General features: G+C 50.9%; 1 long non-coding RNA gene across 1 annotated transcript; it reads left to right on the plus strand.

Annotated features, from left to right (window-relative positions):
* The first annotated feature begins 4,854 nt into the window (after window positions 1-4,854).
* Window positions 4,855-11,963, plus strand: LOC121135799. Its single transcript, XR_005872917.1, has 3 exons — window positions 4,855-5,455; window positions 5,550-5,643; window positions 11,762-11,963. It is a non-coding gene; the product is annotated as an uncharacterized LOC121135799 (long non-coding RNA).
* Window positions 11,964-15,284: the final 3,321 nt, after the last annotated feature.

Here is a 15,284-nt window from a genome sequence, read left to right on the forward strand (position 1 = left end):
AGACATTTCTGAGACTGTTGGATGCAGGGTCCGAGATGGTGCTGACATACAAGGATCTGCACACAGGTGCGCCCAGAGGTGTGTCTCCTGGGGGATTCCAAGCCTACTCCACCTCCCACCTCCCACATATCAGAAGGAAACTCGGCAGCAGACAGGCCTCTGGAGCTTCCGCGAGCAACACACCACACAGCTGACAAATGCTACTCACTCCACGTCATTTTACCAAGTGACTTGGAGGGCTGGCATCTTTGAGATGGCCCCAGGCAGAGAGGGTTCTGCAACAGCTCCAGCCTGAGGACAAGAAGCCCAGCAGATTTGGGTGACAGATGGATCTGTGTTGGGGAAAGACACTATGAATTTATGGAGAGCCCCAATAGGAGAGTGGCAACACAGATCCCCAGGGTTCTGGAACAAGGCCCTGCCATCTGGAGTGGAAAATTATGCAGTGTTTGAAAAATAGCTTTCACACGGGGCTTGGGAGCTGTGGGGCCAGGTTCAGCCTGATAGAGACAGCTTCGATGACACTTCATGAGCACAGAGGGCCAATCTATAGGACACGTCCGCATGCAAATGAGTGATTGTTTCATGGTGCTGGGTCTCCAGGAGGTGCCATAGGTGGATGGATGTGGGGACTGGGAGGGAAAGGGAGAGCAGCTAACTGTCTCACTCAGTGACTCGCTCAGCCCCCTCCTCGTCCTCCTTCCTGTGTATATGCTCACATGATATGTGTGTGGGTTGCACACTCCACTGTGCATGCGTGGAGGTCATAGGACAACTTTGTAAGGAGTCTGTTCTCTCTTGCCACTTTTCCGTGGCTTCCGGGCTTTGAGTTTCTCGTTCAAAGTCCTGGCTTGTGCAGCCGGTGGCTTTTTCTGCTGAGCCATTTTGCTGGCTCCAGAGAAATACTGTTCTTTTTTTTTTGTTTGTTTTGTGTGTTTTCAAGACAGGGTTTCTCTGTGTAGCCTTGACTGTCCTGGAACTCACCCTGTAGACAAGGCTGGCCTCGAACTCAGAGATCCGGCTGCCTCAGCTTCCTGAATATTGGATTAGAGGCGTACGCCACCACCATGCCCGGCTTTTTCTTAACATCCTAGACACAGGTTAAGCTCTGTGTGTCTAGAAGTCTCCTCTGGTTGCCAAACAGGAACACTTTCACCTATACCTGCTACCTGGCCATTTCTTTGTGCCAAAAAGCTAGAGGGTTAGGAAAGAGTCACCATATTACTGGAGTTGTTGATTTGGCCAGTTGGCAGGAGAAAGCAGGATGGCATCTATATACTGTGGGCGGGGAAACCAGTGGGGAGTGTCCCTTGGTGTCCTGCAGGCCCTCAACTCTCTGCTTTTTTTAGTTTGTCTTATGTGTATGGGTGTTTGTCTGCATGTATGTGTGCGCACTGTGTGTGTCTGGTGCCTGCTGAGGTCAGGGAGGGTGTCACCAGGAGCTGGAATCATGGGTGATTGCATGCCATTATGTGGGTGCTGGGAACCGAACCCAGGCCCTCTGCAACAGCAACAAGGGCTCCTAACTGCTGAACCATCTCTTTAGCTGCCTCTACTTTTTTAAAGCTTCTTACTGTCTAGCCCAGACTAGCTTCAAACTAGAAATTCTGCTGTTTCAGCATCCCGAGTGCTGGGGCCACAGGCATGTGTAACCTAAATCTGGCCTGTCTTTGGCCATCTTTCACTACAGACGAATAATTCAGCAGCCGCAAACTGAGAAGGACATGGTGACTAGGGCCCCGTTAGGTAAAGCCTCTATAAAGAAGCTGTGATCTAAGGTCAAGGGGGCATTGGAGGGAGTCAGGGGAGCCAATGGAATGACCCTTGAGAAGAGCTGTAGCTACCATCAAATTGTGCTCAACCCACCGGGGGCTGCAACTTCCTTCTCCTTCCTTCCCCTCCCCCTCCCCCTTTGTTTCCCCTCCCCCCTTTCTCCCTTAGGCCCCTCTTCCTCCTCCTCCTCCTTCCCCGCTCCTTTTCTTGGGGGGAGGGTTTATTTTTGCCCATAGTTTTTAAGACTCCACTCCATCCTGGTGGGAAGCAGAGCTGCCGACACCAGGGTGACCAGGAAGCAGAGAAAGTGAGTGTCTGTGTCACAGAGGTGGCTCATTGGGTGGGGGCACTTGCCGCCCAGCCTGACCCCTGGAGTTCAACTGAGGACAGACCCAATTCCTTCAAGTTCTCCCGCTTCTGCCTGCTCAATGACACGTGTGCCCTCACCCCCTCCCCACGAAAAAATAATAAAAAGAGACTGCCCGGGTTGTGTTCTCTTAGCAAGAGGCCAAGGAGAATTCCAGAATCCACCTGTCCTAGCCAGGAGCTTGCAGTCTGAAGCAGGGGGACTCCAACAGCACAAAGGGTGGCCATGGTGGTTGCCGTGGTGACCACACCGCTATGGAGGTACGAGGCTCCTCACGTCCCAGCCCCTCCCACAGCATCTCTCTCTGCGAAGGGGGTGCCCCCCTAGGGTTGCACCCATGCTACTTGCGGCTCTGACAAAACAACTGGATGAACAGGGCACCTGACCATCTTACTCAAAGGGAAACTGAGGCCCAGGCTGCTACTCGGTTGTCTCCAGTTACACAGACAGTAGCAGAATTAGGTGTTAGCTCAAGTCTGTTGTGGCCCAAAGATGGCGCTGGAGTGACTCAGGAGTCCTGGTAGCCTGGAGATCCCACGAAGGGTGACACAGCTCGGTCCGTTTTACTGGCAGGTTATCTTTTATAAAATATTTTTTATTTTGTAGGTGGGTGTTTTTCTGCCTGCATATGTGTCTGTCATGTGTGTACCTTAGGCTTAAGGCATTAGATTCTCCCGGAACTGGGGTTAGAGACAGTCATGAGCTGCCATGTGGCTTCTGGGAATGAAACGCGGGTCTTCTGGAAGAATGGGCAGTGCTCTGAACTGCTGAGCCGTCTCTCCAGCCCTCCGCTAGTCAGCCACGGGATGCTGTCTTCTGAGAAGGTGCTGTCCCTTCAGAGGGTCCACAGCGCTGATGACGAGGTCCTGGTCCCATGCCTCTCTCCGCCTCCTGTTCTGTGCCTGCCTGACTCTCTCTCCTCACTTGCTCACCCCTGCCTCTTGGACTCAGTAAGCAGCCTCAACAGTCTCTCTCTCCAGGGTTCCCTGACCCGTCTCAGTACCAAGAGATTGAAGGGACACCACTGTGGTGGTATATTCCAATAGATACCCATGTCGCCCAGTCTGGGGGTTTGGAATCGATGATTCTAGGCTGTGTGTAATTTCAGGCAGATAATCTCTCTGTGCTCAGTCTTCTTGCCTGTGAAACGGGTATAACATGGTCCTCTGGAGAACACTGTATAGAACAGAGGATATGCAAGAAGAGTGTGTCCTCCTGAGAGGATCTCACCCCTTTCTGATGTTCCCTCTTTTTTTCTGTGTCTCCTCTGGGGTCCCAGACTGAGGAAGCCTTCATTTACATTTCAGAAGAAATACCAGACTCCAGGCTAGACCAAATAGTTTCTGGGTTCCTTAGGAGAATGCTTGGGGCCTTGCTGTCACACCCTGTCCCTCCTATGGCAACCGGGGGAAGCGCTCCCCCTTCTCCTTGACCTCTCCCCTTCTCTGCCTCTGCCCTCTCCTGCCTTCCTCGGGTCTCAGGGGCCTCAGCCTGCAGTGATCTTCGTGGTGTTCCTGCAACTCAATTGCTCGCTGATTCCCACACACGGTCTGTTGTTGCTACTTTTGATTAAATTTTCAGTCTCTTTTTTAGTTTATTTCTCCTGGGTCTTCTGGCTGGCATGGGGCAAGGGGAATATGGAGGCAGCTGAACTTTGGGGCGGGCTGGAAAGCTAGATGATGGGAGTGGTGGGGGAGGACGGCCATTTGTGGTTTGGGAGAGGCACCTGATACCATCAATATCAGTAGCCATGCGCTGGGGAGGGGCTCCTAGCGGATGCACCCCAGGAGGCACTTCCTGGGGTTCCCTCCCAGCTCATGCCCACCCCACACCTCCCCAGTCTTATTAGTTCCTTGGCAGCACCTGCAATACCTATGCATGCTACCCAGGGCCAGGCCTGTGGCTCTGCTCATCACATCTCCCGTCACTGGGGTGCCCAGCAGTCACCCGTCCGTGCTGTCTTGGTGGCGCCCAAACTGGTCCTGGGGAGGCCAGGGCAACTTCTGTCCTCCCTGCTTGTCCTTCTCATCAGCCTCTGCAGGAAGGGGAGTGCCCAGGGTGGTCAGAGGACAAGAGTCTGTTCTTGGGTGAGCATCCCGAAGCCCAAGACCCCATTGATCTGAGCAGTCCTATGACCTTGGACAGGTGTCACAGGCTTGACAGGCTCAAGACCTCGGATACTTTGAGGGGATTATCTAAAAAGTTAATAATTCTGCCCTTTTCCTTGTTCCATCTCCTGGCGTTTCTGAAGCCACGAGTGGTGTGTGTGGGGTCTTCTTCTCTTTCCCATCTTCTCATCCTCGTCGTCGTCTTCTAGATCAGAAGGCTCCTTACATGCTGGGAAAAAGTCCGGTGAAGTGACAATAGGAACTTCAAACTGGAGGGTCGAGGGAGCTTGCCAGCCAGGTGACTAGGAAGGGGACGGGAAAGACACGGAGTTCTCTAACTCCTCCTGAGAGGGTCCTTCAGGGATGCTTGGAGGAGGCACAGCCCCCTTCACTGCCCCTCTGTCCCTCCCAGAAATGCACCGGGGTCGAAATTGCCCACTCTCCTTTTCCCTTTTTTTTCTTCTGATCATCTGGAGAAACTGCAGACATCTGAGTCCAGCCTCTCCCCCAGTCGGCACCTGAGTCCAGCCCCCCCCAATCAGCACCAGTCTCCCAGGATCAAGGACCCTTTGCACAGGAGCAGAACACTGCTGTTGTGTGGTTAGCATCACCGAGGGCATTAACCGGGATCCAACGACGCCCTTGTCTGAGCTGTTTGTATTTGGATCTCCCCATTGCTGGCCAAGTACAGTGCTAGCTGCTGGGATCCCTGTAAGGACCACACGTTGCATTTGACTGTCTGGCCCTTAGGTTTGCTGCAATCTAGGCTTCCCATCCTTCTTTTAATTGACATTTTGAAGATCCCATATCTGATGTCTTGTAAAATGCCAGCGACCTGAATGGGTCTGATTGTTTCTTCCTGATTCGGTTCAGTTCAAACGCTTTCGGCTGTGAATACTAAATAGGGGATGTCATGTCCTTATTACAGCACTACCCAACGGGGCATGTAATGTCCCGTTTGTCTATTTTTGGTGACCTACATTGGATTGGTGGTGAAGGTGATGGAGGCCAGATTGTTCCTTTGGGGAAGTCATCACTTCCCATTTGTAACGGACGTGTAATCTTGATGATACGGAGAGGCCTGTGAATGTTCTCCTGTACCCACTGGCTGTTCACCTGCTTGGGAGCTGGGAGACTCATCTGTCTCTTAAAGGGCCAGCACTTCTGCTGGCATATGGCTTATATGTAAGGCCACACAGGAGTCCAGGTGGGTTACTTCTTGAGTGTGATAGCCAAGGACTATCCTTGGTCACTTGTCTCAGGCTCTTGAGACCAACATTTTCTTTTGTTCTTGACCATAGGGACTGGCGTCTCTTCCCACAGAGCTATTTTTCCACCTGCAGCAGAATCTTGGTCTCTGAGGACAGCGCAGTGTGATGGCTTCTAGTCCTCTAGGTGAGGCAGCTGTGTGTGTGTGTGTGTGTGTGTGTGTGTGGTGTGTGTGTGTGTGTGTGTGTGTGTGTGTGTGTGTGTGTTGGGTTGGGGCTGGATAGGGACTTGAGACTCAGAAACATCACATCTGCTATGTGCCAGGGAGCTGCAGGGTGCTGGGCTCTGGCCTTGGTTTCCATAGCAATGGGCAACCTCCTTCTGCAGTCTGTTTCTCTCTAGACCATCTGATGGTCATAGGGTTGGGGACTCTGGACCAGCGACAGGAGGTGGGGAGGTAGACTCCACCAGACCAACCCTGAATAGCTTAGGGAGGAGGAGCCCCAGCTGGCTGGTGGATATCTGGGAGAAAACAACTTTTGGCAACAGTCCTTCTCATTGTGATCCAGGGACCCCAGGGGCCCCCTATTTACTGAAGAATGGATGTGAACACCAGCACAGCTTATAGCCACATCCGGGTGGCAGTTGAGTGTGTGTGTGTGTGTGTGTGAATCCCACTCAGATCCTTGACCTGCTTTGGTCTAGACCTTCTCTGTTTGTATGTGGTCATGTCTTGCTCCACCAGTGAGACCCTGGAGGTCACGATGCCACCGTATGGGAACAGGTGCTGAGGTTCATGGGATTTTTCTCGGGGACTTGTGGGGGTCACATGGCTGGCGAAGGGTGAAGCTGTCACAGACACTCAGAGTAAGATGCAGTGGTGAGCGTGGAGAGCGATGACAGACAGCTTGGGGCATTTGGCCAAAGAGAAGGCTCGCAGATGGCCGAGGCCAGGTCTCTTCAGCACCAGGGTGTGCCACCAGAGGTTCCCTGCTCTCGGTTCACCAATGCTCTCAGGGCAACTTACTCCAGCTGAAGTTCCCAGAGATGGGCGTATCTATCGGAAAGGCAGGGAAGGGAAGACTGGAACTAGGAAGATTCTCCCCTCCTCCTTCCTGTGGCCCAGAATGCAGTTGTGATGGATGGAGTGCCATCAGCCATGCTGAATGAAGAGGTGACCTTGAGGATGGTGGAGCAGAAGCAGAAAGACCTAGAGTCACAACAACTTGCTGGGAAGCCCTTCCTAGCTTAACACTGTCCACATCTGGACTTTTCGGGAATGACAGAAACCTTTGTATGCTTGGGTTACAGGGTCCTGATGCCTACAGGAATGGGTATTTGTGTGCAACTCATCAAGCAATTAGGATATCAATTAGTACATTAAGAAAACACATTCTTCTAAGACTTTCAAGACTGTGTGCTTGTACCCATCCATCCGCTGGCCCGCCAACCTACCCACCCATCCACCCATCCGCCTGTTCATCCTGTCATCTATCTACCCACTCCTCTCCCCACCCACCCATTTACCCACCCACCTATCCATCTATCCACCTACGCACCCACCCACCCATCTACCCAACTACCCACCCACCCCCATCTACCCATTCACCCATCCATCCATCGACCCCAAACCACCAAAACTATCTATCCACCCCAACCCATTTATTCACTGAGCCAACATGTGAAGACAAAACAGTGCACTTACAAGAGAAACTGGGAAGATGGGACGTTCCCTGAAATGTGGCCAGCATCCAAGAGAGAGAGAGAGAGAGAGAGAGAGAGAGAGAGAGAGAGAGATTTACTTTCTCTTCTCCTTTTATCTCTCACCATCCCATGTACTGTCCATGTCCTAAGGGCGTGGACAGTATCTTGGGTATGTGAGCTTTCCCCTACAAACATGTATTGAGGGATCCATGTTTTAAGTGCTCTCATAGGTTCTGGGAACAACAACAACAAAAAAGATAAATGGAACCTTCTTCTGTAGGAACCCCTGGGTGAGCGGGTGGTCATGTCATAAATCCATCTGAGAAGTCAGAGACCTGAGGAACCTGGGAGGGATGACCATCCCAGGTGGGGGACAGGGGAACCATGGACAGTGTCCAATGGGAGGGGATGTTTGAACTGTGGGGTGAGTGGGGGCTATTGGTGATAGGTGGAGGGGAAATACTGAGGAGGGAGATGGGTGCTTGGGAGATTAGAAGCCAGGAGTGGGGTGTATATCTTCCTGGTAGCTGAGTGTGGCGACAACCATAAGGGGGTATGACTGGGCACAGGAGGCCACGAAGGGAGAGGTGGGCAGGGCTGTGGGGCTGACCTCTCTTAGATTCCCATGGCATCTTCCTGTTTCCGTTTCCCCCCTTTTAGAACCTGGGAGTCAGGAGGAGAAAGCTACTCTTTGTCATGCAACCCTCGAGGCTCAGAGGTGGCAAGCACCTGTGCATACCTAGACACTCAAAGCCTTCCTTAGACATCTTAGAATTCTAGCCCTAACTTGTCTTCCATCCTTTTTTTTTTTTTTTTTTTTTTTTTTGGTTTTATGAGACAGGGTTTCTCTGTATTGTTTTGGAGGCTGTCTGTCCAGCCTGGCCTCGAACTCACAGAGATCCGCCTGCCTCTGCCTCCCGAGTGCTGGGATTAAAGGCGTGCACCACCACCGCCCGGCTTGTCTCCCATCCTTAAACTCACCCTAAACTACCTCTGAGCATCCCCCTCGCCCATCTGGCCACAGGAAGAAATAGGAGTCACACGCTAACTCCATGGCAGCCATGGCTTCTCTCCAGCTCAATTCTCTGCTCCTCCTGGCTCCCGCCACCATGGCCTGGTGTGAGGCGGTCAGTCTCTCCCCTGTCGGTTGCTCCATCAGGTTAACCCTCTAGTAAACAGTGGGACTTTCTTTCAGGGCTTTGGGGTGTGCCAGGGGCTCTTGGCAGCTTGTTTGTGACCGGCTGGACTATCATCTTCCCGCCTCGCAGGGTGGCCCTCTTCTGCAATTGGCAGTCATTCCTCTTTAAAACATTTTTTAGCTTGTATTTATTTATTGTATATGTGTATGCCGGCCACAGCATGTATGCGAAAGCCAGAGGACAGTTTGTAGGAGTTAATTCTCTCCTTCTACTTTGCAGGGTCCAGGGACCAAACTCGGATTGTAAGTTTTACCCACGGAGCCATCTCCTGGGGCCCTAATTTACTTCTCTTCTCCCTGGACCCCTGGCTGAGGAAGCATCGGCAGCATGGTGAGGGAGCCTCACAGACTCCCCACCAGGAGGACTTGGTTGTCACAGTGATAAGCCTTTGTTCCCAACTCCCCAAGGACACAGCCCAATGCCCTAGGCTCACACCAGCTCTGTTTCCCTGCCTGCCACCCACACGAAGGCCTTGGCTGCAGATGGGCCTGTACTGGGGGTGGGAACATCAGCAGAGGCAGAACCCTGCTGCTCAGGGATGCTGAGCCCTTTATTTATTTATTTGTTTGTTTCTTTCTTTTTTTTGTCTAACTGTCCTGCCTCACTGGGGCCAGAGGAACCTGCTCACAGGTATGTCCCACATCCTTACTCCCCTCACTGCCTGCTTGCTGTCTGGGGACATGCTGGGAGTATTCAGGGACAAAGCATCCTGCTAGGCCTCTGGATATCCCAGATCAGACCTCAGAACATGGCTGAGAGCCCTACGGAGCCTCTGTGAGTCGATCTGCTCCTTCCCAGATAGGCTAAGGATGGATCTGGGGAGGCCCCGCCTACCTAACACACCGTATAATCCTGTAAGTTGGTTGCAGCCAGGATAAAACCTATGCACTTCTCAATCTTACTTATTTCTTCTTGTCCCTCTTCTTAATTTCTTTTTATTTGGAGACAGGGCCCCACTAACTTGCTCCAGTTGGTCTTAAACTCACTCTTGTCACCCGAACAGGCCTTGAACTTGTAACCCTCTTTTGCATGGGATTGCAAGTTTGTGCCATCAAGCCTCCTAGCTCCCAGGTGGTTATTTCAATGTAAGTGAGTGAAACTCATGTGTTAGAAGAGGCTACACACCTTGTGGCAGGGAGGAGGGAAGGAGGCAGGGATCAAGAGAGCCAGAGAAAGATGCCCTGTTTTCAAGACACGTCCCCAGGGACCCAGTGGAAGGATGAAGTCAGCTCACTCAAGATCCAGTGGTGCCACCAGCTGTGGACGGAGCCTTTAACACCCGAGCCCTTTGAGGGGTACGCTTTATAACTAACCACAACAAATGTACCCAAAGTAGGGGTGCTCACGCTAGGCATTGGGCTGGGATGTCTTCATGCATTCTTCCTGTATCACATCTCAACCACCAGCTCATAGCGAGCACACAGGCTGAGGAAGACTAATGATTTTATTTAAAACCGGTTTTATTGAATCCTATTTACATACCGTAAAGTCATCCGGCTCCAGCGCATGGTTCAGTGGTTTTTAGTGGACTCAGCATCATGTAGCTATCACCATCATGGGCTTCGGGGATGTTTTCTTCCCCATAGGAGCCATTCCCATTCCTCACAACAGCCCGTCCCAGCCCCAGGCAGCTGCTAACGTATTTCCCTGTCTCCTTGGGTTTTCCTGCTCTGGGTATTTCATATGTATGGAAATCATGCAATATATGGGACTGTGGGACTAGTATCTTTCATGGGTGCTAGGTTTTAGAACCACGTGGTCTTGTTATTAAATAACTAATGGTTAAACCCTGCGTTATCAACTGCATTAGGAGGGAATTATAGTTAGTGGACATAATGGTATACTTCAGTAATCCCAGCCCTTGGAGGCAGAGACAGGAGGGTTACAGGTTTGAAACCAGCTTAAGCTACACAGCCTCAAAAAGACCCAGCGGCAAAAACAACAACATAAAAAATAGACAATAAACAAGCAAAGGGCAGGCTGGAGAGGTGATGGGTCAGTGGCCATGGTGCTTATCCCATTTGTAGATGACCTAGGCTCAGTTCCCAGCACCTACATGACAATTCACAACCATCTGTAGCTCCAGTTCTGGGGGGATCTTCTGCTCTCTTCTGGCCTCCTTGGGTACTGCACACAGGTGTCACCATGCATGCTGGCAAACACTCATACACATAAAATGCAGAAAAAGAAATGATAGCTAATGTTTAGAAGATTCTCTCTCTCTGTCTCTGTCTCTGTGTGTGTGTGTGTGTGTGTGTGCATGCGTGTGTGCATGTGTGTGTGTGTGTGTGTGTGGTGGGGGTGCTGCGTAAGAAACAGATACCCCAGACCTGGCATCAGAAGCCTTGAGATCTGATCCTGCTTCACTCTTCCCCTTGTTGGGGCCTGTGAGAGGGTTCAGTCTTTCTCTGGGTGACCTTGTGCTAGGCCACAGGTTCTCCAAGGATGCTAATGCTTGTGCAAGTCATATGGTAAAGATGGAAAGAAAGAGCTATGGCAACTGTTCTTCTGTTGGATGGGAGCACCCGGAGGTGGGAGCACCAGGAGTGGGAGCACCAAGAGGCAGGAGCATCAGGAGTGGCTCAGAACAAAGGCTGGCCTCGTAGTGGCAATGGCCTTTCTGCTGCCATCTGCCCCAGGGTCTCCCTGGTCTTTGGCTAAGCTCCTGGGCCACCGAGGGGAATCATGGTCAGGAGCATCATTGGGTCCTAGGAAGACGGTGTTCACCAGCTTGCTTCTCACCGTCTGCAAGGATGACCGTCAGACCAGCCTTTGTCTTTCCCCTCCCACACGATGGAGCAAATCAGGGCTGTCCAAAACTGTGTGCACCCACTCACGCAGGAGGCAGGTGTGCATTCGAGAGCCTGGCAGACTGACTGCGTTCCTTAGGAGAGTGACAGCTTTTCATTTTGACACCGGGCTCATAGAGCCCAAGCTGGACTCAAACTCAGTTTGTAGCTTAGGATGACCTTGAGATTCTTTTTTATAAATAAAAAAGTACCGTGTGTACGTGTGCGTGGCATGTGTCAGGGGCGTGCGTACATGTGCCGAGCTGCACGAGTGTAGATCGGAAGACGATGTTTTGGAGTCACTGCTCTCCACACACATTTACGTGTGTTGCAGCGTTCAGGGGCTCAGGTCAGCAGTTCCTCACTGAGCCATCTTGGACTGATCTTCCTGTCTCCAGTCTCTGAGTTTTGGGCTTTTATGCAGGTACCACACCATTCGTAGTTTATTCGTTACTGGGGCTCGAACCCCAGGACCGACGCCATGCTCAGGCAAGCATTCTGTGTCCGGGACAGATGTCTTTGAATAAGGAGCGAGGGTCGGAAGAGAGGCAGGTTTCTTCAGGATCTGGAGCCACAGCCCCCTTCTCCTCCCTGTCCCCGGATGCTGCACAGGTGGAGCTGAGGACGGTCACCAGCGGGAGTGGTGAGGCTGACTGCTTGTTTATCCTCTGGATTCCTGCTTGGAACAGTGTGATCTCCTGGCTGGGCCATCTATCGCGGTGGAAACCTTTTCTGAGATTTATCGTCCTGTTCCCGCTGGCTTCGGACTGTGGGAAGGTAAAAAATGTCCTTTTTGAGGCAATAAAATATAAAATGGAACCCAATTTCTCTCTAGGGTAAGAATCATTATGTTTGACAATGGCTGTAAAGTGTATAACGGTGAGGGGTGGGTTCCCTGCAGCAGCCAAGGAGAAGGGGGAGGGGACACCCGCAGGATGGCAATGGCAAACTCACTAACGTGGCCTGGGAGGGGACACCTGCAGGATGGCAATGGCAAACTCACTAACGTGGCCTGGAAGGCATCCAGGGATCAGGGAAGCCACCCATCTGGTGCCCGGGTACCCTCAGGGACCAGTCCCATGAGGTTCCCACATAGATCAAACATCTGCATCTCTACTGGGCAGGGAGACGTAGGGCCATATTGTTTGCTGTTTCTGGCATGATAGGGAGAGAAGAAGCGTGCTCAATTAAATGCAGCTAAATTAAATTGAATGCTAAGAGATTCGGATCTTGTTTGAGAGTCAGTCACTGAGAAACCAGCCAAGTTTTAAGAGTTTGAGTGAACGTGTGTTTGTGTTTCTGAGATACATCTTCTAAAGCACGTATCTAAGGGTACAATTGATTTTTTCCACCCGCACACATTCTCATAACAACGGCCCATCAGATACACAGAACATCTGTAGCAGTCTGCCACATCTGTGCCCTTCCTGAGACTCGTTGCCCTAGCTAAAGGCCAGGGATTCATTTTCTCTCTAGGACTGAACCTCATATGACTGCATCATCATACCATAAACACACTTTTGATTTTCCCTTCTTCCGCCCTCCACTTGTGTGTGTGTGTGTCTGTGTGTGAGTCTGTGTGTGTATATGTCTGTGTGTGTCTGTGTGTCTGTGTATGTCTCTCTGTGTGTGAGTCCGTGTATGTGTGTGTGTCTGTGTGTGTGTCTGTATGTGTGTGTGTGTGTGTATGTCTGTGTCTGTGTGTCTCTGTGTGTGTCTGTGTGTGTGTTAATGCACACATGGATGACCAGAGGACAACTTGAAGGAATCAGTTTTCTTCTTCTTTCATGTGGTTCTGGGGACTGAGCTCAGGCTATCAGACTTGGCAGCAAGCTTCCTGCATGCCCAGCTGTCTCACTGGCCCTGGCCCTGATTTTCCCTTCCTTTCCTGGTCATTATCATCAGGATTCAGTCATGCTGTTCTATGTAGAAGCTCACCCGTGTTTATTATCTCTTGCCATTGTTCACAGTGAGCTCATTCTTGCTGCTGGAGATCAGTTGGGGGCTTTTACTGGGGAAGCTGCTGTGAATGTTCTCACAAGGGGACACATTTTTAAGCAAAGACTTGCTCTGATTAGATTGGCTTCTTTGTGACTTTTGCCCTTTTAACTTTCTTTTTAAGAACTTGTCTTAGATCCATAGAAAAGAGGCAGCCCGAGAAGCTTCCCTTATTTAGACCCCCGAATGCACAGAGAGCCTGCCCTATCCTTAAACCTTCCGCTCAAGTGGAACATGGGTAAATCCAAAGCCCACAGCTTACTCCAGGGGTCTCTCTCAGTGGTGTGCATGCTGTGAGGGGCAGGCTGGCAGACTGCATATGGTACACATACATATGTAGATATACACATATAAAAATAAACCTTAAAAACAATAAAATGTATTCTCTGTGTTATGTATGTATGTACATGTATGCATGTGTGTTTGCACAGGCACACATGTATGTGCACACGTGGAAGCCAGAGGCAGATGATGTCAGGTGTTTTACTTAATTGCTAGCTGCTTTTTTTTGAGTCTCTTGCTGACCTGCAGCTTACTGACTCAGGTAGACCAGTTGACCAGTGAACTCCAGAGTTCTGTCTCTGCCTCCCCAGTGCTGAGATCACAGGGCTTCACCGCCATGCTGGCTTTTCTGCGAGTGGCGGGGATGAACTCAGGTCCTCACAGGCATGCAGCAAGAACTGGGAGTGGTCTCCCCAACGCCATTGAGAGCTCATCTAGTCTTAGTGTTAAATTCTGTCCTATCGTCTGCATGTTCCACAGTTTGTCCACCATCCATCTGCAGGACGTCTTGGCTGTGTCTAAGCTTTGACAGTAATGAGCAAGGCTTATGGTGTACATCTGTGTGCAGGTTTTTGTGTAGCACACATTTCCAACTGCCTTGCGATTCCCAAGGAGCATGCTGCGTCTACACTAAGAGCGCGTTTAGCTTGGAAGGAAGTCGACAAGCCTCTTTGCTGTCCCATCCCCAGTGATGAGAGTTTCTGGTGTCTTTGCTTTGTTCTTATCAACAATGGTGGTGCCAGTGTTTGGAATTTGGCCAGTCCAACAGTTATGTGGTGGTTTCTTATTTTTCTTATTGCTGCTTCATGTCTTTAACTCTTTATTTTGGGAGCTTTAAAAATATTGAAAAATCTAAAATCGTAATGCAACTATACAGGTACAGGGGGATTAAGTAAACACAGATTCCCCAGAACCCATTTTTTAAGGCCAGGGGTCAGGAGACAGCTCAGAAGGTAAAGGTGCTTGCTGCCAATCCTGACGACCTGAGCTTGATCCTCAAGACCTACATGGTGGGGGGAGAGCACCAACCCCTCACATAAATAAATAAATGTAATAAAACATGGGGGCTAGAGAAATGACTCAGTAGTGGTTAGGAACACTTGTGGCTCAGTCATGAGAACAGGAGTTCAGATCCCAGCACCCACATCAGACAGCTCACAAATGTTTGTAACTCCAGCTCTAAGAGGTCCGCCAACTTCTGGCCTCTGGGGCACCTGCGCGCACACACACACACACAATTCAGTTGTGGCGCATTTTGATGGCATCAGTGATCCTTGCTTTTCACGTCCCGCTTCAACTCTCAGTCTGGTCATGGGCTGGCTTTGACCAACAGGAGAACAATGTCACACGTGAGGCACACAGCATCTATGACCTCAGTGTCTTTCCCCTACCCCTATTGTGCACCCCTGAGGATCCTCGTAGCCTGTGAGAGAAGATAGGGCCCTGAAATCCAGCCACGTTGCACAAGCCCTGGCCACTTAAGGCCACCCAGGCTTTAGCCACTTTGTGAGACACACCCAAGGCAGTTGCTTGGGTGTGTCTCACAACCTGCTCTGGTTGGACGAATTTCCTGGCTGAGCTGGCAAGAAATGACAGGACATGGCCATTGTGAGAGTCTGCTATGGATACATTGAGCGCCCACGTGTCGAGGGGGTCCTGTATGGCATGGATACATTGAGCGCCCACTTGTCGTGGGGGTCCCATAGGGCAAGGTCTGACTTACTGCTCTTTTTTGTTGAAACCCTTGCCAGCTACCAACATCCTGGCATTCCTGCTCTAAAGACTTCAGTGTCTGTCCTCTACCGATGCCCTCTCATGTAATAATAACATGGTAATCACAATTCAAGACACAAAA

The sequence above is a fragment of the Mesocricetus auratus genome, unplaced genomic scaffold (genome assembly GCF_017639785.1).
Source record: "Mesocricetus auratus isolate SY011 unplaced genomic scaffold, BCM_Maur_2.0 Super-Scaffold_100042, whole genome shotgun sequence".
Classification (NCBI taxonomy): Eukaryota; Metazoa; Chordata; class Mammalia; order Rodentia; family Cricetidae; genus Mesocricetus; species Mesocricetus auratus.